The sequence below is a fragment of the Antechinus flavipes genome, chromosome 1, assembly GCF_016432865.1.
Source record: "Antechinus flavipes isolate AdamAnt ecotype Samford, QLD, Australia chromosome 1, AdamAnt_v2, whole genome shotgun sequence".
NCBI lineage: Eukaryota > Metazoa > Chordata > Mammalia > Dasyuromorphia > Dasyuridae > Antechinus > Antechinus flavipes.
The window spans coordinates 623214730-623231741 of NC_067398.1; positions in this window are offsets into that span (position 1 = coordinate 623214730).

Genomic DNA, 17012 nt, shown 5'->3' on the forward strand with positions numbered 1-17012 from the left:
AGCTGGGCCACCTTCATTGGCATTTTTTTTCATTAATTCCCTTGTAATTTTGATGTTTTATTCTTCCAGATGAACTTTGTTACTATTTTTTCTAATGTGTAAAATAATTTCCTGGGAGTTTGTTATTGCACTGAATAAGTAGATTAATTTAGGTAGTATAGTCATTTTATTATATTTGCTTGGTCCATCCATGAACACTTGATATTTTTCCAGTTGATTAGATCTGCCTTTATTTGTGTAAAGTGTTTTGTAATTGGTTCCATATAGTTCCTGACTTTGTCTTAGCAGGTAGACTCCCCAAAATTTTATATTATCTGCAGTCATTTTAAATGAAATTTTTCTTTGTATCTCTTGCTGTTGGATTTTGTTGGCAATATATAAAAATGCTGGTGATTTATATGGAATTATTTTGTATCATTGAACTGTGCTGAAGTTATGAGCTGTTTCTACTAATTTTTAATTAATTCTCTAGGAGTCTCTAAGTATATCATCATTTCATCTGGAAAGGGCGATAACTTGGTTTTCTCATTACCTATTCTAATTCCTTTAATGTCCTTTTCTTCTCTTATTGCCAAAACTAACATTTCTCATACAATACTGAATAGTAATGATGCTTGTGGGCAACCTTGCTTCAACCATGATCTTATTGGGAATGTTCTAGTTTAGCCCCATTAAATATGATGCTTGCTGATAGCTTCAAATAGATACTACTGATCATTTTAAGGGAAACTCCATTCATTTCTATAATCTCTAGTGTTTTGTAGGAATTAAATTTAATAGTCAAATATGTTTTCTGTATCTATTGAGATAATCATGGTGTATTATCCTGTGGATAACTTGCTGTAATCTCTTTGCTAATGTTTTATTTAAGATTTTTGCATCAATATACATTAGGGAATTTGGTCTATAATTTTATTATTCTGTTTTGATCTTACCTAGTTTAGGCATCAGCACTATATCTGTGTCATAAAAAAAATTTGGTCAGAGTACTTCTTTCCCTATATTTTTTCCTTTTTTTATAGTTTTTAATTTACAAGATATATGCATAGGTCATTTTTCAGCATTGACATTTGCAAAACCTTTTGTTCCAATTTTTCCCTTACTTCCCCCCCTCCTCCCCAGATGGCAGGTAGACCAATACATGTTAAATATGTTAAAGTATAAATACAATATATGTGTACATGTCCATGTAGTTATTTTATTGCATAAGAAGAATCAGATTTTGAAATACAATTAACCTGTGAAGGAAATCAAAAATGCAGGCAGACAAAAATAGAGGGATTGGGAATTCTATGTAGTGATTCACACTCATTTCCCAGAGTTCTTTTGCTGGATGTAGCTGGTTCAAATCATTACTGCTCTACCGGAACTGATTTGGTTCATCTCATTGTTGAAGAGGGCCACATCCATCAGAATTGATCATAATATAGTGTTGTTGTTGAAGTATATAATGATCTCCTGGTCCTGCTCATTTCATTCAGCACCAGTTCATGTAAGTCTCTCCAGACTTTTTTGAAATCATCTTGCTGGTCATTTCTTACAGAACAATACTATTCCACAACATTAAAATACCACAATTTATTCAGCCATTCTCCAATTGATGGACATCCACTCAGTTTTCAGTTTCTGGCTACTACAAAGAGGGCTGCCACAAACATTTTGGCACATACAGGTTCCTTTCCCTTCTTTAGTATCTCTGGGATATATCCCCAGTAGTAACACTGCTGGATCAAAGGGTATGCACAGTTTGATAACTTTTTGAGCATAGTTCCAAATCACTCTCCAGAATGGCTGGATGTATTCACAATTCCACCAACAATGCATCATTGTCCCAGTTTTCCCACATCCCCTCCAACATTCAGCATTATCTTTCCCTGTTATTCTAGCCAATCTGACAGGTGTGTAGTGGTCTTTCCCTATTTTTTCAAAGAATTCAGAATTAATTGCTCTTTAAATTTTTTGGTAGAATTCACATGTAAATCCATCTGGCCCTGGAGATTTTTTTCTTGGGTAGTTGATTAATAGCTTGTTTAATTTCATTTATTAAAATTGGAGTACTTAAATAATTTATTTCCTCTTCTATTAATCTGGGCAATCTATATTTATCTAAGTATATCTGTTTCACTTAGATTATCAGATTTATTGACATGTATTTGGGTAAAATAATTTCTAACTATTGCTCTAATTTCCTCTTCATTGGTGGAAAGTTCTCCCTTTTCATTTTTGAAACTAACAATTCAATTTTTTTCTTCCCTTTTTCTAATCAAATTAATTGAAGGGGTTTTTTTGATGATTTTTTTTTCATAAATCAACTCATAGTTCTGTTTACTAATTCAACAGTTTTCTTACTTTCAGTTTTATTAATCTTCTCTTTTATTATCAGAATTTCAAATTTGGTATTTAATAGAGCATTTTTAATTTATTCTTTTTCTAGCTTTTTTTAGTTGCATTAACAAATCATTGATATTCTCTTTTTCCATTTTATGTAAGCAAGAATCTAGGGACATAAAACTTTACCCAAGAATTGCTTTGCTGCATTTCATAAATTTTGGTATATTGTCTCATTATTGTCATTCTCTTCAACAAAATTATTAATTGTGTCTATGATTTGTTGTTTCACCCACTCATTCTTTAAGATTAGACTATTTAGTTTCTAATTGATTTTTGGTCTATTTTCCCCAGGCCTTTGATTACATGTAATTTTTATTGCATTATGCTCTGAAAAATATATTTACTATTTCTGCCTTTCTGCATTTGATTTTTGCAGTTTTTATGCCCTAATGCATGGCCAAAATTTTTTTTTTTTGTAAATTCCATGTACTGCTGAGAAAAAAAAAGTACATTCCTTTCTCTCTTCATTCAATTTTCTTCAAAGATCTATTATACCCAGTTTTTTTTTTTTAGAATTCTATTAACCTCCTTAACTTCTTTATTATTTTTTTCTGTGGTTTGATTTATTTAGTTTTGAGAGAGCAAGGTTGAGATTCCCCACTAGTATAGTTTTGCTGTCTAATTATTGTTGCAGCTCTCTTAATTTGTCTTCTAGGAATTTGGATGACATATTACTTGGTACATATATGTTTAGTACTGATATTACTTCATTATCTATGATACTCTTTAGCCAGATGTAGTTTCCTTCCTTATCTATTTTAATTAGGCCTATTTTTGTTTTTGCTTAATGTGAGATCAGAATCATTACTCCTACCTTTTTTACTTCATCTGAAGCATGATAGATTCTGCTCCAGTCTTTTACCTTTACTCTGAATGTATCACTCTGCTTTTAATGTGTTTCTTGTAAACAACATATTGCAAGATTCTGGCTTTTAATCTAGTCTTCTATCTGCTTCCATTTTATAGGAGAGTTCATCTCATTCACATTCATAGTTAAAATTACTAACTTTGCATTTCCTGCCATTTTGTTTTACCCGAATTATATTTTTCTCTTTCCTTTCCCCTTTATTCTCCTTAGCTGTATTTTGCTCCTGACCACCACCTCTTTTAAATAACCATTGACAGCTCCTCCCCCTTTGTTATAACTATTCCCTTCTACTTCTGTTTTCCCGTCTATTAGCCTCCCCCTTTCCTTTCTTTTTCCCCTTCTACTTCCCTATAGGGTAAGACAAGTTTCTCTGTGAAACTAAATATGTCTGAAATTCTCTCTTTGTGTCAAATCTGATGAGAGTAAAAGTTTACATGATGCTCATCTCTCTCCCTTCTTTCCATTAATTGTAATGTCTTTTTTGCCTTTTCATGAGATGCAATTTACCCCATTTTAACTCCATTTTCCTCTTATTCCAGTAGAATCCCCTTTTGTACTTTAGTTTCTTTTTTATATCATCACAATGAAATCAAATTATACCTATACCCTCTAAATATACCCATAACAGAGGTACAGATCTTCTGTACATATGGTCTTCCAATATAGGGACATAAGCTTTTAAAACTTTTAAAAGAAAATTATTTTTCTTCCCTTTTTACCTTTTTTTATGTTTCTCTTGAATTCTGCATTTGACGATCAGATTTTCTGTTCAGCTCTGATCTTTTCATCAGAAATAAATGAATTTTACCTATTTCATTGAATATACATCTTTTTTTCCCCTGAAAGATAATGCTCAATTTTCCTAGATAGTTGATTCTTGGCTGTAATCCACATTCCTTTGCTTTTTGGAATATCAGATTCCAGGTCCTTTGCTCCTTTAAAGTGGAAGCTATTAGGTCCTGGATATTCCAGAGGATGAACTTGTTTTTTGATATTTGAATTGTTTCCTTCTGACTGCTTGTAATATTTTCTCCTTGATTAGATAATTCTGACATTAAGTTATGATGTTCCTTGGATTTTTCATTTTACAGGATCTTTCAGGAGGTAATTGGTGAGTTCTTTCAATTCCTATCTTATCCTCTGGTTCTAGACCATCTCAGCAGTTTTCCTTGATGATTTCCTGAAAGATGATGTCTAGGGTCTGTTTTTCATCATGGTTTTCAGGAAGTCCAATAGTTCTTAGATTGCCTCTCCTAGATCTTTTTTTCCAGGTCAGGAAAATGTTTTTCCATTGAGATATTTTACATTTTCTTCTATTTTTTTTTCCTTTTTTGGCTTGTTTAATTGAAGTCTCATTTAATTATCCACTTTCATTTGTTCAATTCTAATGTTTAGTGAATTATTTTCTTCAGTTATGTTTTTATCTCCCTTTGCATTTGCCCAATTGAACTTTTAAATGAATTGTTTTGTAAATTAGATTTTTTTTTTCCATTTTACAAGTTCTGTTTTTCAATGAATCGGTTTCTTTTTCAAATCTAGTTTGTAAGGAGTTATAAACTTTTTCCATTTTGTCTAATATGTTTTGTAAGGAGTTATTTGCTTTTTCCATTTTGCAAAATTTATTTTGTAAGGATTTATATGATTTTTCATTTCACTAACTCTATTTTTAAAAAGTTTTCTTCAGATAACATCTGTATTTCCTTTTCCAAACTCTCCTGCAAAATTTTCATTTCCTTTCCCCATTTTTCTTCTAACATTCTTTAAAATACTTTTTGAATTCTTCCAAGAGAGACTTGTGAGACGGAATCACCTCATATCACCTCTTGGGGATTTATCTGGAGATGATTTGCCTTTATGATCCTCATGGTTTGAGGTTTGTTCTTTCTCTATAAAAGCTATCTAGGGTCAGAGGTTTTTTGTTTTTTGTTTTGTTTTTCTTCACTTTTTTAATAGGTTGAGGTCTGCTCTTAGGGCAAAGGGGAAATTGTCCTAACCTTCCTCTATAGATGCCAATGGATTTATACTTCTTTAATTCGGGGCTGCTGATTTCCTTCCCATGCTGGGTGGGTGTGGCCAAAATTACTCTGGAGTTCAGAGGCTTACTATTTGTCTTTTGCATTTGTGTTGGATGTCTCATGGCTTATCTGCTGATTCTCAGACTTATAACCAGGACAGAGTAGTCAAATCTGTTATATTTTGGCTAAGAGCCTCCTAGTTGATTCACAGCACATGAACTCCATACTGCCCTGGGTCCCTATGCTGTGCTTGTGCTCAGCTGTCTCCCCCTCCTGACCCAATTGAAATAGATCTTTTCTTAATATCTTCCAAAATATCTTCTGCAGGAAATTTGTTATACTCCAAATATTTGTGGGTTCTGTCACTCAAAAACCAGGTCAGAGGTTTGATCTGGTGTTTATCTGTGAGATTCAAAGAGAAGCTCAGATAAAGACTTGACTACTTTCTACCATCTTGGATCCCAACTGGGGAAGGAATTTTTATAAATATCTGGTGAAAATTTGACATTCAAACTCTATAAAACTATATAAACAATTGAATCAAGTATATGATTACACTTTATTCCCCAATAGGTTAAGCAGCCAAAAGTGATCAATGAATAGTTCTCAAAAGGAGAAAATCAAGCTATCAACAATTTAAGGGGGAGAGTGTGCTCCAATTATAAATAAGAAATGCAAATTAGTACTTATCTGAACTCCATCTAAACTCATGAGATTGGCAAAGATGGGGGAAATTATAATTGTTGGAAAGACTTCAAAGAACTATTTATGTTTCTATTGTTATGATTGTTGTAAATTAGTTGTTTGTGACATTTTAAAGAACAATTTAGAACTGTACACAAAAGCCACTAAGCAGTGAATACAATTTAACTCAACAATAGCATTACTTGTCATGCATTCTAAGAAGGAGAAAAAAAGGGAAATGATTCTTATGTAAAAAATATTCATAACAATACCTTTTGTTGTAGCAAAGAACTAGAAATTGTTTTTCCCTTCATTTTTATTATGGTTGGGGATGTCATATATGTCAGCTTCAGTTGTTATACTACACAGTTTTACATAACTGTTTTGTTGTTTTTATTTTAAGGGTAAGGACTATGATTGACAATTTGGGGGAAGTGATTATTTTATATTGTGTGTGTGTGTGTGTGTGTATGTGTGTGTGAAATTGATAAATTGTCATTCCATCACTCATCCAAGAAGAAAAGGTCCTAAATATAGTAAAATACAGTCTTTCCATTTTCATAAATTCCAATTGACTTGAAATTCATAACACCTGACACCGATATTAGGATAACTACCTAACTTATCTCCCTTTCCATTTCTGTCATGATCTTATACTGATCTCCAAATTCTCTCAACATTTTCATTGACTTTAGTACTTTATTCATATTTTTTAGCACATAACAAAGTGAATAGAAGATAGTAAGTACTTAATACATAACTTGTTGACTTATTGACTAATCCTGTCCTTCATCTCTGCTAAAATATGTTTTAGTGCTTTAATCTATTTGTGAATTTCTATTCTTCTTTTAGAGAGTATATTTAAAAAAAATACAAGATAGGCCTTAGAGGAAGAACCAGGATGATGATTGGCCTTAAAATCCTAACATATAGGAATTCATTTGTTTAGTGTGGAGAAAACTTGGGTTTGCACAACAGATGTTTTCAAGAATATGAAGGTTTGTTTTTAATGTGTCCTTGGTGTCCACCAATTAGAGTTCAGATTCCTAAAACTTGCAGGCAAGGTTCTCTATAAAATGGTAACAGCCCAACCCACCCAACCTATCTGATATTACTCCCTTTTATAAAGTAAACCAAATTGTTGTTAGTTATACACCATGCTTTCTTATTTTCCTCAAGCTCCATATTTTTCCTGGAATGCCTTCCTTCTCTTCCTTGTTGTGGTATATTTCTATTCATCTTTTAAAAGTTAAGTCAAATTCTCCCTTCTACTTGAACTCTTCCCTGATGTTTCCAGATAGGAGTATCATTCTGCTGCTAAACCCATTTAGAACTTTGCATAGGAACCCTTGCATTTACTTACATGATATTGGGGAATATTACTCACATGATATTGTGAAATTTATTTTGCTTAATGTTAGCCCTTTAAAGGGCTTAAAGGAAGGAATCATCTTATAGTTGTGCTTCTCATTTCCAGCATAACATATAAAGAAGACACATAACATATTTTTGGATTTAATTGATTTATTGATTTCTGTGAATGTTTTTTCACTCCCCCCCACACATTGTCTCTCTCATGATGTTCTATGGGGCATTTTATCTAAACTTTATAGTTTCCCCTATACCTAGCAAAGTAATCTTCATATAATAGGTGCTTTAAAATATTTAATGATGATTACTGTTGATGAACCTTTTTCCTCTTCTTTTTTCTTCATAAAAGATACCTTTCTGGATTGGAGTAAAGTGAGAGATACAATGAAATTTAAGAAAAATATTTTAAAGCATATGTCATAAAGTAATATATGAATCTCATCACATCTCTATTTCTCATTTCACTCCCATTCTCTAATACTTTTTCTTCAAGTGTCTTTTGAACTTACTAGCTAATACATTAAAAATGTTGCAATTATATAAAACATTTCCCCACAGTATTTCTTTTAATTCTCATGATATTTCTTTGACAAACAATGAAGTATAAAGAAGAGAAGCACAGCCTTGGAGTCAGGAAGGCCTAATTAGAGTCTTGCTTCTGATTCCTATTATCTTTGTGATCATGAACAGGATATTTAAATATGCAATGACCCAGGCAGTTTTTTTTTTTTAATTCTGTAACATGCAATTTGTGGGTGTATAACAAAAAAAAAAAAAGAGGTTAAACATCACAAATTCCCCAGATTCATGAAAACATAATCAAGTTCTCCCCAAAACACAACCAAGCCACTATTTGTAATATGCATAGGTTTTGTTCATCCCCATTTTACTCTGTGGATCAGAGAAATTAAGATGTGATTTGCTCATCATAAGTTACTAGCATAACTAAGACAGATGACCTATTTTTGGCTATTTTATGCATGTGTCTTAGAACAAATGATATCAGTATACTGAGATTTACCACCTTCATCTATAGGAAAAGGGATTTATAATAGAGTCACTCTCAGGTACTTCTCAGCTTTCCCAGATGATTAACCTGATTGGTCCCTTTCACATTAGGCTGAATACTACTGGTTCTTTCTACATCTTGATCCTTTGGAAAGGAAGGATATTTTCATCTTCAGTTAATAAAATTCTCCCAGATGTCATATCATAATCACAAATCTAGTGTCTAGTTTGTCTCTTAGCAGAAGAGAATTTTCATCAAATTCAGAATTGTTTTTTATCATAGCCTTGCACCTTTTTATGGCAATGCTGACTGGCAAAGAGACTCTTATATAATCTTCTTTAATCATCAAATATTGCCATTTTAAAACAATAAAAATTCATATACTAAGTTTTACTTATAATCAGCTTTATTTACAACTGGTTGGGGGCTGCAGACAGATAATTAAAAACAATATGCCATGGGTAATTAAATGAAAAATCATCTAAACATTTCTACATATTACATAGGTATTTAACCACAGAAATGGAATTTGAATCCTTGTCTTCAGGTTTCAGAATCATTGCCATTGTATAACACTAATCTTACTCTCAGCATAGTGACCAAATAATTACTACCATTTACTATTATTGATTCTGAAAAGGGTGTGTCATTCACTGCCTTATTGATCTATTCCCCATTCTTAGATACAAACCTCCATCTCTGATCACCACACAGCTATATGTATGTATGTGTGTATGTGTATGTGTGTGTGTGAGTGTATAGTCTCCTCCTATTAGAATGTATTAGAATGTAAGTTCATTGAAGCTTAAGAAATGACTCATTTTTGCATCTATAACCCTAGAACTTAATACAATATCTGGCCCATAACAAACACTTAATAATTTTCATTCATTTGTTCATTCTGGACCATAGTTTCCTCATCTCTTAAAAAAACTATATATTTGATTATTTTTAAGCTCCTTTCTATCTTTAGGTTCTATGAAATATCTTTTACTAAGTAGTTTTTTTACCTCTATGGATTTTTCTTTTTCCTTCAGAAAGTCTCCTCTGTTCAAGTTTGCCAGATATAAAAGCAAGTTTCTGCAAGATTTGCAAAAGCCAAATACAGCTAGATCCACTGGGAGAGTTCTGTCTCATCCATCAGGCCTGCTTGCTCTTAAAAGGGAGATTCCTATAAATAATCCATTGGTTTGTTGCCCTTGGTGATGTACAATCCCCCTAGTCAGCAGCATCCATGCTATTTCTAATGGTGGATGCCTGCACATCATGCTTTGTTTACTCCTGTGTAACTCAGAATAGTCCTTATCTATTTTGATTGTGGCCCCAATCCAGTTGGTGGAAATATTGATTTATTAACACATAATCTACTGGTGGTGGCAAGGGAGAGGAAACTGTGTTTGTTTAAGATGAGAAACCACTTGAATTTTTCTGAGTTTAAAGTTTCAAGGTTTAACTCCCATCACTTCAGGTTGAATTCCCATCTCCTTTTAGCAAAATGTCACTTCCTGTTTATAAGGAAACAGACTTTGAGAAACCTCTTTGACATTAATAATATATTGATAAGTTAGGTATAACATGCTTCAGAAATACAATATTCCATTTCCCCTTAAAACACTTTTGGCCTAAGAATTAGTCTACATTGTGAATATCTAGTGTGTGTGTGTGTGTGTGTGTGTGTGGGTGGGTGCGCGCGCGCACGTGTGTGAACTGGGAAGGGGAACTACTTGATTTAAACAACATTATAGCAGGACAGAAGTTACAGAAGGGTAACTATTTATTCACCCTCAGGCTGGCCTACAGTAATATAGCTAACTGCAAACTCGCTCAGTTGCCATTACATATTTTTAAAACCTCTATTCCTGGACATACTCTACAAACACCTATTAACATTTGCTAAAGAAATGCCTGTTTAAAACATTATTTTTCAGCAATCATTGCATTTTAAGGTAGCAGACTGATCAATATATCATGTTTGAAGTATCTTTGGCACCCTTTATTTAAATTAATTTGGTTATTTAAAGAACTTTGAAATTGTAGTAATGAGGCTCGACTTTAAAATCCATATCTATTATGCATTATTTGTATGATAATAGTCATAATAGTCATAGCTTCTTCAATTATAAAATGAAGGGCTTGCATTATATAGCTCCTAAAGTCCATTCCAGCTCTACATCTGTGATCTTATGATACTATTATTCTAAGCTATGTCTGAAGTGACTGATGAGATTGATGTTCAGGCATCAACTGATGCAATTGGCTTCAAATGCTGGGATTCAGTCATGTGAAGAATTCACGGTGGTCATTCTCTCTCTTTTTTAATTGACACTTTTTTATTTCCAAAACATATACAACATTAACCCTTGTAAAATTTTGTGTTCCAATTTCCCCTTCTTTTCCTCTACCCCTTCCCCTAGATGGCAAGTAATTCAATATATGTTAAACATGGTTAAATATATATATATATATATATATATATATATATATATATATATTGAATACAGGCATACATATTTATATAATTATCTTGCTTCACAAGAAAAATCTCATCAAAAAGGAAGAAAAATAATAAAATAAAATTCAAGCAAACAACAGCAAAAGAAGTAAAACTGCTCTGCTATTATCCACACTCAGTTCCAACAGTCCTCTCTCTGAATGTAGATGACTCTCACCATCAGCAACGGCTTCATTTAGGCTCCTTTAACAGAAACTATACTCTTTAAGTTATTAATGAACTACTTTTCAGGAAATTCAATGCCCTTTTCAGTCCAAATTCTTCTTAACCCTCTGGACCACTTGCCACTGTTGACTATTCCCTCTTTGTGGACATTCATTATTTGTCTTTGGTGGTTGGATCACTAATCACTAATCACTCCTTTCTTGGCTCCCTAGGGGATAGAAGACTTGTATGAAGTGGACATGGAGTAAAGTAAGAACAATTTATGGAACATTATAAAGGAAAGCAATATTGAAAGACTTGAGAACTACAATTAAAATGCTTAACATTTATTTATGATGATTGAGAATGAACCATGGATCTCACTGCTAGACATTTGGTTTTGTGGTTTGAAGTGAATTACATGCATGTTTTTGTCTTGTTCATTATTGGAAAATAGCAACCCTGAAAACAGACACACTCTCCTTTCTAAGTGTATCTCCTACAATACTTAGCACAGTACATAGGTACATAATGTTTGTTAAATTGATCTAATTGACTTTACATCTCTGAACTCTCATTCTCTTCCATTATGTTATTATATTAGTAACTTATTAAATGTTTATTAGACTAAATTTACAAAATCTCAGACATACATCAGAGGTCATTTTCTCTAGTTTTTATTTGAACACGAAATTTCACTGAAAAGCTGAGAAATAGTAAAGTATTCCTCAGGCTGCTTTATAACCACCAATAAGGGGTAGTTTATCTCCATCCAAGACTTTGATCTTTTGGATAACTGAAATTTTTATTTTATGTTCTCTTATTAACTTAAATTTACCTCTGTTCTTCCAATCTATCTCTGTCAGCTAGGAATAAATAGAGTCAGAAGAACATTTATCCATGTTTCCATGTTAATATCTCAGCACATTCTTGAAGACCCTTAAATCTTCATTTTCCCACATTATCTCAAGTCCTTTCCCTCCCTTGTCAATTTAATTCCTATTTGTTTTAAAGTTTAGTACCCCTGACACAAATCCTTTTGGACTTAAAGCACAGCACACAGATGTCACTTTGTCCATGAAACCCTCCTTGGTTTTCCCAGATGATAGGGATATCTCATTCCTCAAACTTTTCACAGTGCTCTTCTCACTTCTTTTGAACTCATCATTTTCTTCATTATCTTGTTTATGTATTTGCTTTTATTCTCAAAATATTATGAACTCTTCTTTCTTTCTTTTTTTTTCTTTTTGCTAGGACAATTAAGGTTAAGCAACTTTCACAGGGTCACACAGCTAGGAAATGTAAAGTAACTGAGACCAGATTTGAATTCAGGTCTTCCTGACTTCAGGGCTGGTGCTCTATCCACTGCACCACCTAGCTGTCTCTGCACTTGGTCATTTTAGTTATTTAGTGTCCAATTTCAGCTGGTTGTTGTTGAATGAGTGAAGTGAACTGTGAAAGCTATTTTACAAGATGGAGAATGTTTTAAAAATTGTGTTAAGGTCAGTTGTGCCTCAAATTCAGGTTTTCTTCTCCAGAGATCACATGGTTACGAGATGTGAGACCATATAGCCCTTTTATTTGTGAGACTAAATTGGGGCTAACTTGGCATTGAAACTCCCATATAAGGTAATTTAGTAATCCTGAAGATGTGGTTGAGTTAGAAGTTCTTCCTCATTTATGACTTTGAATGAGAAGTCATTGTCCTGACTAATCAAGGCAAAGATCCAGCCTATAATGTTACAACAGACCTGTATTAAATTCTGTCTGTTATTGGGCCTCACCTCTCCTTGTCTAACTGCTTGTGGGAGAAAGACGCCCTTTCTTGTGAAATCATGATAAAATTCCTTTCTGCTTTTACCTTGAGAAATCTCCATGATTTATTTGAGCTGGTGGTCTTGTTCCACATAGATGTTCTATATATTGCTTTCTTGGTTCTACTTACTTCACTCTGCATCAATTCATATGAGTCTTTACATTCTCTCTATTCTTCATATTCATCATTTTAAATGCAAGCATAATTATGTGGCCATTATTGTGGGAATTCTAAATTTAAATTTATAATAGATTCAGTCTCTCTTCTCAGGAAAATTATAGTCTAGGAGGGAGAAAACCTTAAGACACTGTATGTAATAATTCCTGATATGTGCATTTGAGAAATGCGTAATGGTAAATATTTATTCACTATTTAAATGAATGAAATCACTGCACTGGACGAGGTGAAGATGTATCCTATATCTTACCCTTAAGATTCCACCTAGTTATAAAATTCTACCATCTATTTGGGAAGATACAATTAGCACAGAATAAGATAAGGCTGTCCCTTGAATTGGCAGTGTTGGTTCTAAGTGCAGGATACAGATGTTGCGTAATTTATTCGGGCAACCTTTTTCCTCTAATACTTGGCTTGAAGTCCATGGGAGTAGAGCCAAATATTCTCTTCAGTTCATTCAATGGCTTGTCAGTTCCTCCTTTTAATAGCAACACTAGGCTCTCAATGAGGTGTTAGGGCTTTTTTCTTCATGCAGATGAAAAGAACTGGTCATGGAACTGGCAAGGCTTGGAGGTGCAGACATCCTTCCTAATCACTCTTTTCTTTGCAAGTAAAAATGATTCATTCAGGAAATCACAGAGTGCTGCAGTACAAAGAGAATTGAGAAGGGTACTCCCTCCTCCCCACTTCGTGTTTGCATTTGGTTAGCTCTTAAAGGTTAATTAGCCATGTTCACAAGTTGCTTGTGCTTCTTTCTTTTTCTTTTTTTTTTTCCTCCATCTTTTTTTTTTTTTTTTTTGCCATGGAATTGCACTGTAATTAATGCAATCAATATAGCATACATTCTCTATTCTGAAAAGTTAATGAGATGTGGGGAGATACATGCAAGATATACTGCTCAAAAGCCCTGCTGCAGCTCAAGTGTACTGCCAAATTGTCTCCCAGTTGCCACTCCAGTAGTTTACTGTAGTCCTGGGTCTCTAACTAAGGATAAAGATTATCTGATCTCCTTTGTCTTTCTCTTTTTTCCTTGTCACTATGCTTCATGTCTTTCATTCATTCATTCATTCATCCATTTATCTAAATGGGTTCTCTCCCTCCTCCCATTTTCTAAAGCTTTACTGGCATTTCAAATAAAATCATATTGTATTTTTCTAGGTATATCTCACACCTCCTATAAATTCCTTTAGAGTCATGACTACTTTATTTTTACTTTAACCATCACAATCATAACCCCAAACAGTGCCATAGACTTCTAATTCAATCCATTTTAACACAACATTATAAAATTCAATTGAATTTGCTGTTAATTCTTAAGGGCTTGTTAACAGTAAGGATAAGTAGAATTTTCATATTACAACATGGTATATAAAGAACTAAAATATATCATTTAATCTTAATAAAAAACAATATTGTAATAGGTATTAATTACATTCAGTTTTATAGATGAGGAAAATGAGGTTGAGAGAGGTTATATGACTTGCCCAAAGTCACATAACTAGTTGCTATATGCAAAGTTCTATGTTAGATTGTGCAGCTAAGAAGCTAAAAATAATGTCTCTGCCTCCAAGTAGCTTATATTACTGAGGAGGAAGGGAGATCATGAACAGAAAAGTAAGTTCAAGGTAATTTTATTTTTTATTATAGCTTTTTATTTACAAGATATATGCATGGATAAGTTTTCAGCACTGACAATTGCAAAACTTTTGTTCCAATTTTTCCCCTACTTCCCCCCATCTCCTCTCCAGATGGCAGGTAGACCAATACATGTTAAATATGTTAAAGTATAGGCCAAATACAATATATGTATACATATCCATACAGTTATTTTGCTGCACAAGAAGAATCAGACTTTGAAATAATGTACAATTAACCTGTGCAGGAAATAAAAATTATAGGAGGACAAAAACAGAGGGATTGGGAATGCTATGCAGTGGGCCACACTCATTTCCCAGAGTTCTTTTGCTGGGTGCAGCTGGTACTATTCATTATTGAACAAATGGAACTGATTTGGTTTATCTCATTGTTGAAGAAAACCACATCTATCAGAATTGATCATTATACAGTATTGTTGTTGAAGTAGATAATGATCTCCTGGTCCTGCTCATTTCACTCAGCATCAGTTCATGTAAGTCTCTGCAGGTCTTTCTGAAATCCTCCTACTGATCATTTCTTACAGAACAATAATATTCTATAATCTTCATATACCACAATTTATTCAGCTCTTCTCCAATTGACGGCATCCACTCAGTTTCTAGTTTCTGGCCACTACAAAGAGGATTGCTACAAACATTTTGGCACATACAGGTCCATTTCCCTTCTTTAAGATCTCTTTGGGATATAAGCCCAGTAGTAACACTGTTGGATCAAAGGGTATGCACAGTTTGACAACTTTTTTTTTAAATTTTTATTTAATAATTACTTTATATTGACACTCGTTTCTGTTCTGATTTTTTTCCCTCCCTCCCTCCACCCCCTCCCCTAGATGGCAAGCAGTCCTTTATATGTTGGATATGTTGCAGTATATCCTAGATACAATATATGTTTGCAGAACCGAACAGTTCTCTTGTTGCATAGGGAGAATTGGATTCAGAAGGTATAAATAACCCAGGAAGAAAAACAAAAATGCAGATAGTTCACATTCGTTTCCCAGTGTTCCTTCTTTGGGTGTAGCTGCTTTTGTCCGTCATTTATCAATTGAAACTCAGGTCTCTTTGTCAAAGAAATCCACTTCCATCAAAATATGTCCTCATACAATATCATTGTCGAAGTGTATAATGATCTCCTGGTTCTGCTCATTTCACTTAGCATCAGTTCATGTAAGTCTCGCCAGTCCTCTCTGTATTCATCCTGCTGGTCATTTCTTACAGAACAATAATATTCCATAACATTCATATACCACAATTTACCCAGCCATTCTCCAATTGATGGGCATCCATTCATTTTCCAGTTTCTAGCCACTACAAACAGGGCTGCTACAAACATTTTGGCACATACAGGTCCCTTTCCCTTCTTTAGTATTTCTTTGGGATATAAGCCCAATAGAAACACTGCTGGATCAAAGGGTATGCACAATTTGATAATTTTTTGGGCATAATTCCAGATTGCTCTCCAGAATGGTTGGATTCGTTCACAACTCCACCAACAATGCATTAGTGTCCCAGTTTTCCCGCATCCCCTCCAACATTCATCATTATTTTTTCCTGTCATCTTAGCCAATCTGACAGGTGTGTAGTGGTATCTCAGAGTTGTCTTAATTTGCATTTCTCTGATCAATAATGATTTGGAACACTCTTTCATATGAGTGGTAATAGTTTCAATTTCATCCTCTGAAAATTGTCTGTTCATATCCTTTGACCATTTATCAATTGGAGAATGGCTTGATTTCTTATAAATTTGAGTCAGTTCTCTATATATTTTGGAAATGAGGCCTTTATCAGAACCTTTAACTGTGAAAATGTTTTCCCAGTTTGTTGCTTCCCTTCTAATCTTGTTTGCATTAGTTTTATTTGTACAAAGGCTTTTTAATTTGATGTAATCAAAATTTTCTATTTTGTGATCAGTAATGGTCTCTAGTTCATCTTTGGTCACAAATTTCTTTCTCCTCCACAAGTCTGAGAGATAAACTATTCTATGTTCCTCTGATTTATTTATAATCTCGTTCTTTATGCCTAGGTCATAGACCCATTTTGATCTTATCTTGGTATATGGTGTTAAGTGTGGGCCCATGCCTAATTTCTGCCATACGAATTTCCAATTATCCCAGCAGTTTTTATCAAATAATGAATTCTTTTCCCAGAAGTTAGGGGCTTTGGGTTTGTCAAACACTAGATTGCTCTTCCAGTTAAGATGGCGGAGAGGAGGCTCACAGCTGTATAAGCTCCATGCTTTCTCTCACTATCCATTTCATTACAAGCCTCTGAATTAATGCTTGACTGAAAAAAAACCCACAAATAGTTACCAAGAGAAGCCATCCTTGAGATCCGCCAAGAAAGGTCTGTCTTTACTGGAGGGCTGGGGCGGTT